Source organism: Coenobita brevimanus, chromosome 76 (assembly GCF_032717465.1).
Source record: "Coenobita brevimanus isolate Jiangsu-jjx chromosome 76, ASM3271746v2, whole genome shotgun sequence".
Taxonomy (NCBI): domain Eukaryota; kingdom Metazoa; phylum Arthropoda; class Malacostraca; order Decapoda; family Coenobitidae; genus Coenobita; species Coenobita brevimanus.
In genome coordinates, this window is record NC_137029.1 from 33,139,356 (window position 1) to 33,150,249 (window position 10,894).

Sequence of the window (10,894 nt, forward strand, 5' to 3'; positions counted from 1 at the left end):
TTCAGTAAACCCTCATTATATCGAAGTAATTTTATGGAGCAGGGTTTGATAAACCTGAGAGTTCGATAAATCCAAGGGTCACATTCTAATATTTTAAATGAGTATACTCATTTTACACTAACTTGGCCCAGAATTTTGCACTATTGTAGCTTTTTTTTGCTATCCTTGTCTTATTCTGGTAGTTTCATCACCTGTGTATGAGCAGCCTAGCATGGGCCAACTGGCCTACTGCAGTAATCCTTTCTTATGTTCTTATCTGTGCATCTTGCTCTCACTTTAAATTAATAAAATATTTTTAGTGTCAATAACTCTTTCCATGGATAATAATAAAATGATTCCATAAACATGCATGCAGGTGTTGCCAGTGTGACACTGCCTGATTGCCTCCAAATTTGTGTTTTGTAACTTACACAGCTGGTCGCCTGCTTTCAGTTCTCCTCATATCCATCTACGCATCTCTAACTCTTGTAATAAATAACCAGGTATTTTTAGTGCCTATACCTCCTTCTGTAAAAGATAAAATGTGTAAATAAATGTACATGCAGATATGACCAACCAGGTTAATAGTGCCATAATTGTGTTACATAACTTACATAGCTAGTCACCTGCTTTCATTTCCACTCATATTCATCTATGCATCCCACTTTCACTTTTAATAAATAATAAAATATTCTTAGTACCAGCAGTTTTTGTGGAAAGTAAAAAAATTTGGTAGTTGTCTGCTTTCATTTTTACACATATTCATCTACACATTTTTCTCACTGTTCATTTTTTTTATTATTTAATTTTTTTTCCTTCATCATCCAATCCTGCGTTGGCCCATGAGAAGCATAGGAGCCCAGGGCTAGGCAAACCAGCCTCACTCATCCCTGAGCAGTAAACCCCAACCGCCCCTTGAATATAAACCTTCACTGGGTCAATCTGATTGGAGCGCTGTAATAACCCACTAAACCACCATGCGCCAAAATTTGGTTATATGGTTACAATCCAGCGTAGTAAATGGTTTCCTGGTTTGCAGGAAACTGTTTGGCTTGTCATCCAGTATAGAGTCACCCACAAGTAGAAGGAAGAGGAAAGAATGAAGAAGAGGAAGAAAGAAGAGGGAGTGTAAAGTCACCTGTAGGCAGAAGGATGAGGAAAGAACGAAGGAAAGAAAGGCAGAAGTTTTGTTTTTCTCTTGGAAGGAACAGTTTTGCAGGCTCGTTGCCTTTGGTTCCTTCTTCCTCACAAAAAAAAAAAAAGAAAGACACCCAAGAGCAGCACTTCATGGAGTGCCTGGATGGTAATAATCAAAATATTCATAGTGCCTCTAGCTTGTTCTGTAGAATGTTTATATAAACATACACACAGATGTCCGGCACCAGAGTAATGGTGCCAGGCTGTCTGCTTTGTGTTCTATAATACACAGTTTGTTGCCTGCTTTCAGTTCTACTCATCCATCTGTCCATCTCTTCCTCACTTTTAATAAATAAAAAAATACTTGGTGCAGGTTGCCTGTTCTGTGGTAAAACAAAATGTTTACATAAACATGCATGCAGATGCACAGTGCCAGGCTGTCTCCTTTGTGTTAGGTAACTTATGTAGCTAGTTGCTTGCTTTCAGTTCTACTCATATCCATGTACACATTTCACTCTCACTCTTTATAAAATAAAATTATTGTAGTGCCTGTAGCTTCTTTTGTGGAATATAATAAAAATGCTTATGTAAACATGCACATAAATGATGCCAGGCTGATGCATCCAGGCAGTCTCCTTTGTGCTTTTTAACTGACATAGCCACTTGCCTGCTTTTGGTTCTAGCAATATACATCTACCTTGGTAATGGTGTTGTGAATCATCCCACATATTTTAAGAGGTTTTGAAGGGCTGCATGATACATCCCATTTATCATCTTCAGTGATGATTTGAATATCTCTTACATCAAAATTAATTAGGACTGAGAGTTGGTTTGTAACCAAAAATGTTGTAAGAATTCAGCAGTACCTAATGCAAATACAGGCTGCCCACAAACAACACTCTAGTAGAGACTCACCTGGCTGTATCTTATACACTGTGGGAACAGCCCAGTCTAATGGTGTGGGTGTGGGTGAGGCAGTGAGAGTAGGACACTAATAAATAATGCAGGACAGACACTGATAATGCTGAGTGAGCCATGGCGCAACACACAGGAAATCATATGGCAGAGCGGAAGAGGAGCATTATACAAGGACCACCCTGTAAATGCATATCACTGATAAACATTATAAATATAGATAGAAATTGAAATGCCATTGTTGTATCAATTTTCTCAGGTAAACTGGATCATAAGTACCATTGTCATTAAATATTAACAAGGACTATCTATCTATCTATTGCCAGATGCCTCAATCCCATTCAGGGTGGCCACAAACAAATCGCCTCCACATTGCCCTGTCCCCCGCCATTTCACTCCCCTGCTCCCAACTCACACCCCTCTTTCTCATATACCTCTCCACTCCATCCCTCCATCTCATCCTCAGCCTCCCCCTCCCTCTCCCCCTCTCCCCCCCTCCACCTCACTCACATACACTCTCTTCGTCAGTCTTTCACCCTCCATCCTCTCCACATGGCCAAACCACCTCAGTGTATTCCTCCTGATGCTTCCTATCACATCCACATCCACACCACAACGCTTCTTTATATCCTCATTTGTCAGCCTGTCTTTCCATGTGACTCCACAGGCTGCTCTTAAAAAACTCATTTCGACTGCTCTCAGTCTTGCTTGTGTCCTTCCAACAACGTCTAAGCTTCACTTCCATACGTTAGAGTTGGTATCACAATACTGTCATGTAGTAACTTTTTCACTTCCATGCTCACTTCCCTGTTTCTTACCACTTCTTTCAAGGAACCAGTCTGTCACTCCCAGAGAACTCTTGTGTTGAAGGATTATCTGTATTGTTGTTGTTGCTGTATGGCTTGTATGAGTATAAACATGGTCATCCAAACTTGAACCTGGTGGACTATATGCTGAACTTGTCCTCCTGCAGTCCACCATCCTCAGTTGGGGAGATAAAGAGGAGCTGAGGGATGTTTGTGTAATCAAGCAGTGGAGTTGTCTGGTTATGTTTCTGCCAATATGTGAAGGCATCTTCCTCCAGAACGTGTGTTGTGAAAGTGAGGTGCGCGTGGTGGTTAATTGTGTTTTGATGAGAAGGGCTGCATTACATGTGGGCATAATGATTTCGTTGTTACACAGTACTGTAGTTGTTTTAATCAGGTGGAAGTTGGCCATTCCAGCAACCTGAATTCTGTGTTGTGGTTGCCAAAAATTCAGCGAACTATCCTTGGTTTCTACCTAAATCACCCCTCCAGGCTGAGTATGCTTAGCATTCAACCGAGCTATAAAGGGATAAGTTGTTATAGTTGGTTTGCTTTCATCTGATGGAACTTGGGCACTCCCACAACCTGAATACTAGAAATTCAGCTAACCTTGGTTATGAGTTAGGAGTGAATCTCATTGGTTGTTGGTTAAATAACTTCTCTAGTCAGGTTGCATTTAGCATTCAACCAAACTGAAAGGGGTTAAGGGTCTGTGTGAGGTAAACTTGTACACACTGTTGTGTTGGTACTGAAGTATGGATGTGGGAGAGGGATGCTTTCACATAGGGACATAGATAAAACCAAGAAACTCTCTGGTTATACAAGCATCCTTCATTTGTCACCCTGTCCCTCAAAAGGAGATTGATGGACTGCAGGAAAATAACAACGTCAATCAGCATTTTACTCAGATTTCACCTCAAGATGAGCCTGGGGTGACCACAACAGCTGAGACAGAAAAGGGTGATGGATGCAGCATTGTCTGGCTTGGTGCACTGACAGCATGTCTCTCTAGGAAGGACAGTTTTGGTGTGATGCTTGTGTGCTGAGTGCTTATGAATGGTGTTGCGTGGCTGGAAGTTTCTGATAGTAGGTACCACAGTTATAAGGCAGTATTACTTATGAACACTTGACAGTCATATTGATATTTTGTGTTTTTATGTGCAATTGAATCCCTGATAAAAATTGGCATATTTGAAAATGAAAAGATCAGCCATTATTATTATTATTATTATTTTTATTATTATTATTATTATTATCCATCCAGCCAGCCATCATCCAATCCTACATTGCCCCATGAGGAGCATAGGAGCCCGGGGCTGGGCAGTTGGTCCAGACATTTAAGATGAGAGTGACCAACCTCTTTCATCCCTGAGTGGCAATACATGAGCAATCAACCCCAATCACCCCTTGGATATAAACCTTCACCGGCTCAATCCGACTGGAGTGCAATAATTACCCACTAAACCACCAGGTGCCAAAATTTGGTTGTATGGTTACCACCCAGCGTAGTAAATGGTTTCCTGGTGTACGGGAAGCCATTTGGCTTGTCACTCAGTGTAGAGTCACCCACAAGCAGAAGGAAGAGGAAAGAATGAAGGAAAGAAACACAGAAGTGGGAGTGTAAAGTCACCAGTAGGCAGAAAGACAAGGAAAGAATGAAGGAAAGTAAGACAGAAGAGGATGGAAGGAAAGAAAGTTGGAGGAGAGGAAAGGGCAGACACCCGAGAGCAGCACTACATCAAGTGAGTGGATGGTGGGATTATTATTATTACTATTATAATAATATTGTACAACTACCACTACTACAGTGTATTATTATTATTAATATTATTATTGTTATTATGATTATTATTATTAGTATTATTATTATTATTATGATTGTTTTTGTTATCTATTTTAACTAGGGTAGTTATATAAACATGAAGTATAGACTCACATGTCATGCAGGGAACGTTTCACATAGAATTTTCGGAACATGTCTGTTTTTTTTTTTTTTTTTTTCCTAATATTCTTTTGTGTTCAATATGCAATTTTTTTTTTTTTTCTCCCAGAGGCCCAGCAGTCCTCTTACATATCATACACCTCAACATCACCACTTTGGCATTAATACCCACTGCCCAGTCTGAATACATGCTGTTATATTTATGGGAGTATTTCACAACATGTCACTAGGTCTTTGTTGGTCAGTAAAGTCTACTTTAACAAAATTTAAATCTTTTAAACTGTTCCCTGCCCCCGCTGGGATTTGAACCTGTGTCCATTGGAACAGCAGCCTTTTTCTACCAGCGCAGACACTGCCTCCCTGCCCAAATAATGTCAGTTTTAGAAAATTATTAATAGCATAATTATGAGAGGCTATTAAGGTGAAATAAGCAAAAAAAAAAAAAAAAAAAAAGTAGGTGTTGTAATGCCTCCTATGCCACGTAGAATGCAGCCCAATTTGTGGAGCCCTTTGATCATGAACTATTGTGCTTTGACAGAGGGTTTCCTATCCTATATATAGAACTGAATTGATAAGGATATAGTCAGTGCATTTCATTGTTCTTCTAACCCAGTCTTCCACAGTGGTAGCAGAAGTGAAGCCAGGAATATTTTTGAGTTGTTGCTCATATCACTTTTCCAAGTAATGAATGTACGACACTCGTATTACAAGCTAACTGAATGACATCTTATATATTGATATACTGTATTTTTTTTTACTTTTGAAATGAGGATGAGACACTGTGAACATTGGCATGAAACATATACAGTAGTTTGTTGTTAATGAACATGGATGTAATATGGGTCACAAAACTTTGGGTGCACGATATGCGTGAAACGTTTGGGAACATAGAATGAAGGTCACTGAAATATTAGTGTCTTTCCTACCACGTGTTGGTATCCCTGATGCCGGGAGGCGTCATATTTCATCAACTAGCAATATCCTATTCCAAACATATAGCAAATGTTATGTTTATATAAACAAACATTGTTAATACACAATGAGACTTTGGTAATGTACAACAGTTGTTGAAATTATTTCAGTAGGTGTCCAACCCTCTGTGCACCAATACTTTTGTGACCCATAGTACAGTGTGTAGTTTGTTAACTAAGGGTGGGCAGTATCATGTTTATCGATCTATCTGTCTTATCTGTTTATTTATAGCCAGACACCATAATCCTGTAAAGGGTGGCTGTTTGACTCCTAGTTAGTTGTTTTACGAGGAGAGGCACTAATCCTCCATCTACCCACTTGTTGACACATAGGAAACACATATGTGTTGGTTGTTTGGTTACCACTCAGCATTATAATTGGTTTCTTGGCATACAGGAAACCATTGGTTTGTCACTCACTGTTTGTACAAGAGAAATAAACATAATAGTCAGGAAAAGATGCAGTGTATATTTGTAAAGTGTAGTATACTAATCTGTGTGTGAAAAACCAAGGGTGTTGCCCTAGTATCCTGAGCAGCACCCCTGGATCCCGCCATGAGTAGGTAGGTTTCAGAGGTTGGGTTAAGATAACTAAACTGCTAGAAGGAAGGCATAACAACACTATTTTTTGGATTTTTAAAAAGTACTATAACAAAGACTTAACACCTTTGCTTTTTGGATTTTTTCTGCTTGTACCAAGTTAAATGTAGTTATAGTACAACTTATTACATAGTGTTGCTGTACATATGTGTGTAAATAAGTGTATTTATGATTATGTAAACTGATGGTATAGTCACTTCATCTTAACTTCCCAAAAAATTCTCTGTCAGACTTGACTGCTGAGTAATAACTAGATCAGCACTAGGATATAATGTAGTGCTATTCAAGCAGTAGAATTGTGGAAAGGATGTAAATCTGTATTATTGTCTTAGTTTGTCACTGAGATGAATGGAATAAAATACAAAAGGGAAAAAATCTGAGCCAAGCTAAGGTGAGTGAACTATAGCAGATGTTGGTGCTACTGGGTGTGTGTACAGTTCAGTTTTAACCCTTTTACTGCGATGATGGTGTTCCCCAGGCTCATTTGGATGTGAATCTGGCAGACTGCAGGTTGAAACTACCTTCTTCCTGCAGTTCATCATCCTCATTTTGGGGATAGTTGGGAACTGAGGAATGTTTGTATAAGTAGGCAGTGAAGCAGGCCAGATATATTGGTGCCATCACATGAAGGCATCCTTCTCCAGCACCATAAAGATGATGTATTTTTTGTCGTAGTGAGGCTGCTACCAAGCGATATTGTTTAACTTATGAAGGATTGCTAGTAACTTGGCTTGAAACTGATCTCTTTCCATTTTGAGTTTAACAAATGGTTAACACAAGAATGTGGTGCTAATCACAAAAAAAGTGCTACTTGTATGTAAAGAATATGGAGCCATAGCATTGTCCATTCTGCCATTTAGGTTGGTGAAATAGTTGGCATTGGAAAAACATTTGGACCAAGTTAATGTATAAAGGGTATAGTTAAGGCAGTGTGTAACCCATCCAGGTTGAAAATTGTTCTCTAAACTGAGTGGATTTTATTTCTTAAGAAATAATTGGGTGCTGGAAAGGGACATCTTCAGCTGGTGACACTAGTAAGATCAGTCTGCTCCATTGCCAGCTACACAAATGTTCCTCAATTCCCTCTCTATCCCCTTAAAGGAGGAGGGTGGCCTGAAGGGTGATTTCAACCTGCATTCCAATAGCTTCACACCCACTTGTACCTGCAGCCAGAACAACAGTGACAACAACAGCAGCAGCAAGAAAAGATTTAAAGTGTCATTGGATTAAAGGGTTTTATGGCCTTAAGAAATCGTACCTATTGTAACATTTTATCTTGAAACTACTGTGGATAAGACTTCACAGCACCTCTTGCATTTTGTACAGTCATCATCAGAAGCTGTCCCTTCTGTTTTTCTCTTGCTGGACTTTGAAAATCATTGTAGTGAATCCACATTAATAGACACTGATGGCTTTATTTAGCCACAGATCAGTATCATCACTGTTAATTTCAGCATATTTACTTCACTGATTTTCAGATCCATGGTGAGAAGAGCAGGAGAGGCAACAGGACTTTTGATTGTGACTGTACCTTAACATCCTCTTGTCTGTTATATTGTTTTAATATCAACATAGTGTTCATCATTAATATGCAAAAGATGCTGAATTGTAATGGGCAGAATAAATTGCAAAGGAAGAGGTGTTAAGACATCTCCAAATTCACTTAAAATATCACCCAAAATTCACATGATCCAGTAATATCCTTCATGGAATGAAACAGAGTATGGCATGATATTGTATTAATTATCATACTTGTTGTGTTCAAATGATGAAAGCTACTCACACAGCTTGAATATTAAATTATGGTTGCATGATATTCAATACAGTAAGTCTTAGTTTATGAGGTAGAATTGAGAGTCCTTGGATTACTAGTCATGTCAGCCCTTCAGTCTGCATAAGGGAGTTAAGGATCTTTATCAGGTTTGAAAAAATGCACTTTACATTACTATAGCTACCGTGGCTCAGTGGGGTTGAGCATTCCACTCTGCCCGAAGGGTCGGAGGTTTGAGTCAACCCAAAGGTCGCTGGTTGATATCAGGAAGGACATCCGGTCTTAAAGTGTTACATGCTCAAAAAAAAAAAAAAAATGGTATGGGGGCTTTTTTTTTTTTCCAGTAATTTACAGAAACATGTTTTTTAAGTTATACTGTACAACTGACAAACCATTTTCCCCCCCGTTTACAACCAGCTGTATGAAAAGGTTGTGATAATTTTGTAATTCATCATCGATAATTAACATAGACATACTGTACTGTATATATATAATAGTGAAATGGAGCTTAGTAGACTGATCCCAAATTTTACAGAGCTCAGTTAGTGGAGATACAGTAGTCAGAACTGTTGAGACCATAACTCAGTAAAGTCAGCAGTCACTTAAATCTGAGCCTGGAAATGACATCATCATTTTTATATTGCCAGCTGATGATTTTATTCAGCAAAGGGCAGACCTTTCAAATTGAGGGTTTAGATGATGTCTTGATAACCACCTTCAGAACTAGAGAATTTTCCAAAGCTGAATAAACTTGTCAAGTAAGGGCAAGAATAAACTATATTCTTTTTACTCAGACTTTGGTCAAAAACTGCTCCCTCCTTGCTGGATGCTGAGTTGAAGCAACATACTAACACTGAAATTGGTGCTAGTCACAAACAAGTGCAATAGAAAGGATGTAAAGAAACCATATTGTCTGTTTCAGCAAATGAGCTACATATAATAAGCTGAGGATAGATGAAACTCTAAGCCAGGTTAAGGTGAAAAAAGTACAAAATGTTACCCAGATTGAAAGGATTAAAATCTAGGATGTGTGCCAGCAAAATGCTACTTTATGTAAAGCAATGTGAGGAGCTCATATTCATGATCAAGGAGTTAAAAGCACAAAAACATGCATTTATGACTTCAAAACAACATTATTTTGAGTCACAAGCAATGTCAAGTGAAGAATTGGTGTTAATTTGTGAACATTATTATGAAACAACTTTAAAGTAGTAGATGGGTGGCAACCATCAACCCTAGGAGGTAATACCATAAGAGCAGTGTTTGATTAAAAGCATGGCAAGTAGCCACACAATCATCATTGAGGTGGGAAACATTCAGTCATAAGTAAACAAAGTTAAAATCCAGGTGAGACTCCAACATTTTTACAAGTCATACATTTTATATTTAATTTTTTCCAACGGCTTCCAGCAACTGTCAAAAGTAACTGGTTTTGGTACTTGGGTTAGCTTCCAACACATAGAAAGCATCAGCTGTATCATGGCAAACTTCAATATTGGGATTCCTCTTAAAGAAGCATGCCCATCATTTTTTCTATATACGGTACAAGTATGTAAATATTCTTTCTCCAGTGGGTATTTTTCTCTTATGTTCATGCTGAAGGATTTCCCAAAATATGTATTATCATTTTCAGCTGTTTGTAAGAAGTATTGAATAAAGATGTCATGCTGAGGTTATTAGATTTTCTTTCTATCCCTTTATTATGAGCGATGTCCCAAAAGATAGGTTGTTGCTGTTGTTTGGGCCTCAGATTCATATTTGCAAGCAGTGTATACATGTTCCGTACCTTCTCACTGATGTGGTCAGCTGGAGATAGTCTGTTATTGATAATCTCATCTAGGTCCTTCTCTTTTTCTGATATGTATGGGGTTGAACTTCCCAACTTATAATCACAATCAGGTCTTTTCCCACTTTTACCAAACTTGATTACATGACACTTGTCCACATTGATTTCCATTTGCCATTTATTACTCCATTCAAGAAGTTTATTTACTTCTTCTTGTAGCTCTTTACAAGAGTCTGTGTTAGTAATTCTCCTTTGTATTTTGGCATCATCAGCAAACGTATTTAAATAGCTTTCATTTCCAATATTAGGTTAATCTCTATGTCCTTTTTGTATGTATATATGTATGTATGTATGTATGTGTATATGTATGTAGGTATGTATGTACGTATACATGCATATATGTTCATACGTACTGTATATATGAATGTATGTATGTATAGGCAGACAGCCAGACAGATAACTCGGGTGGAATTAGGAGCCCTCAACATTTATTAAAGATGTTTAGTAAATATATTCTGGTAAATAAATAACAGTATTCATATAAGTATTATTAGTTTGACGAAAATATGGGGCGCACCACGACCCCCCGCCAAATAGATACGGTATATATATATATATATATATATATTTGGGAGGGGGGGGGGCGCCTGGTGGTTTAGTGGGTAATTATTGTGCTCCAATCGGATTGAGCCGGTGAAGGTTTATATCCAGGGGGTGATTGGGGTTTATTGCTCACGTATTGCCACTCAAGGATGAGAGGTTGGTCACTCTCATCTTAAATGTCAGGACCAACTGCCTAGCCCCGGGCTTCTACGCTCCTCATGGGGCAACGTAGGATTGGATGATGGATATATATATATATATATATATATATATATATATATATATATATATATATATATATCCTCACTCCCACCCAAAAAAAATTTAACAAAGCAAGAACAAAATATTAGGCAATGAGAGAGAGAGAAGGGGGGGTTGCGGGGG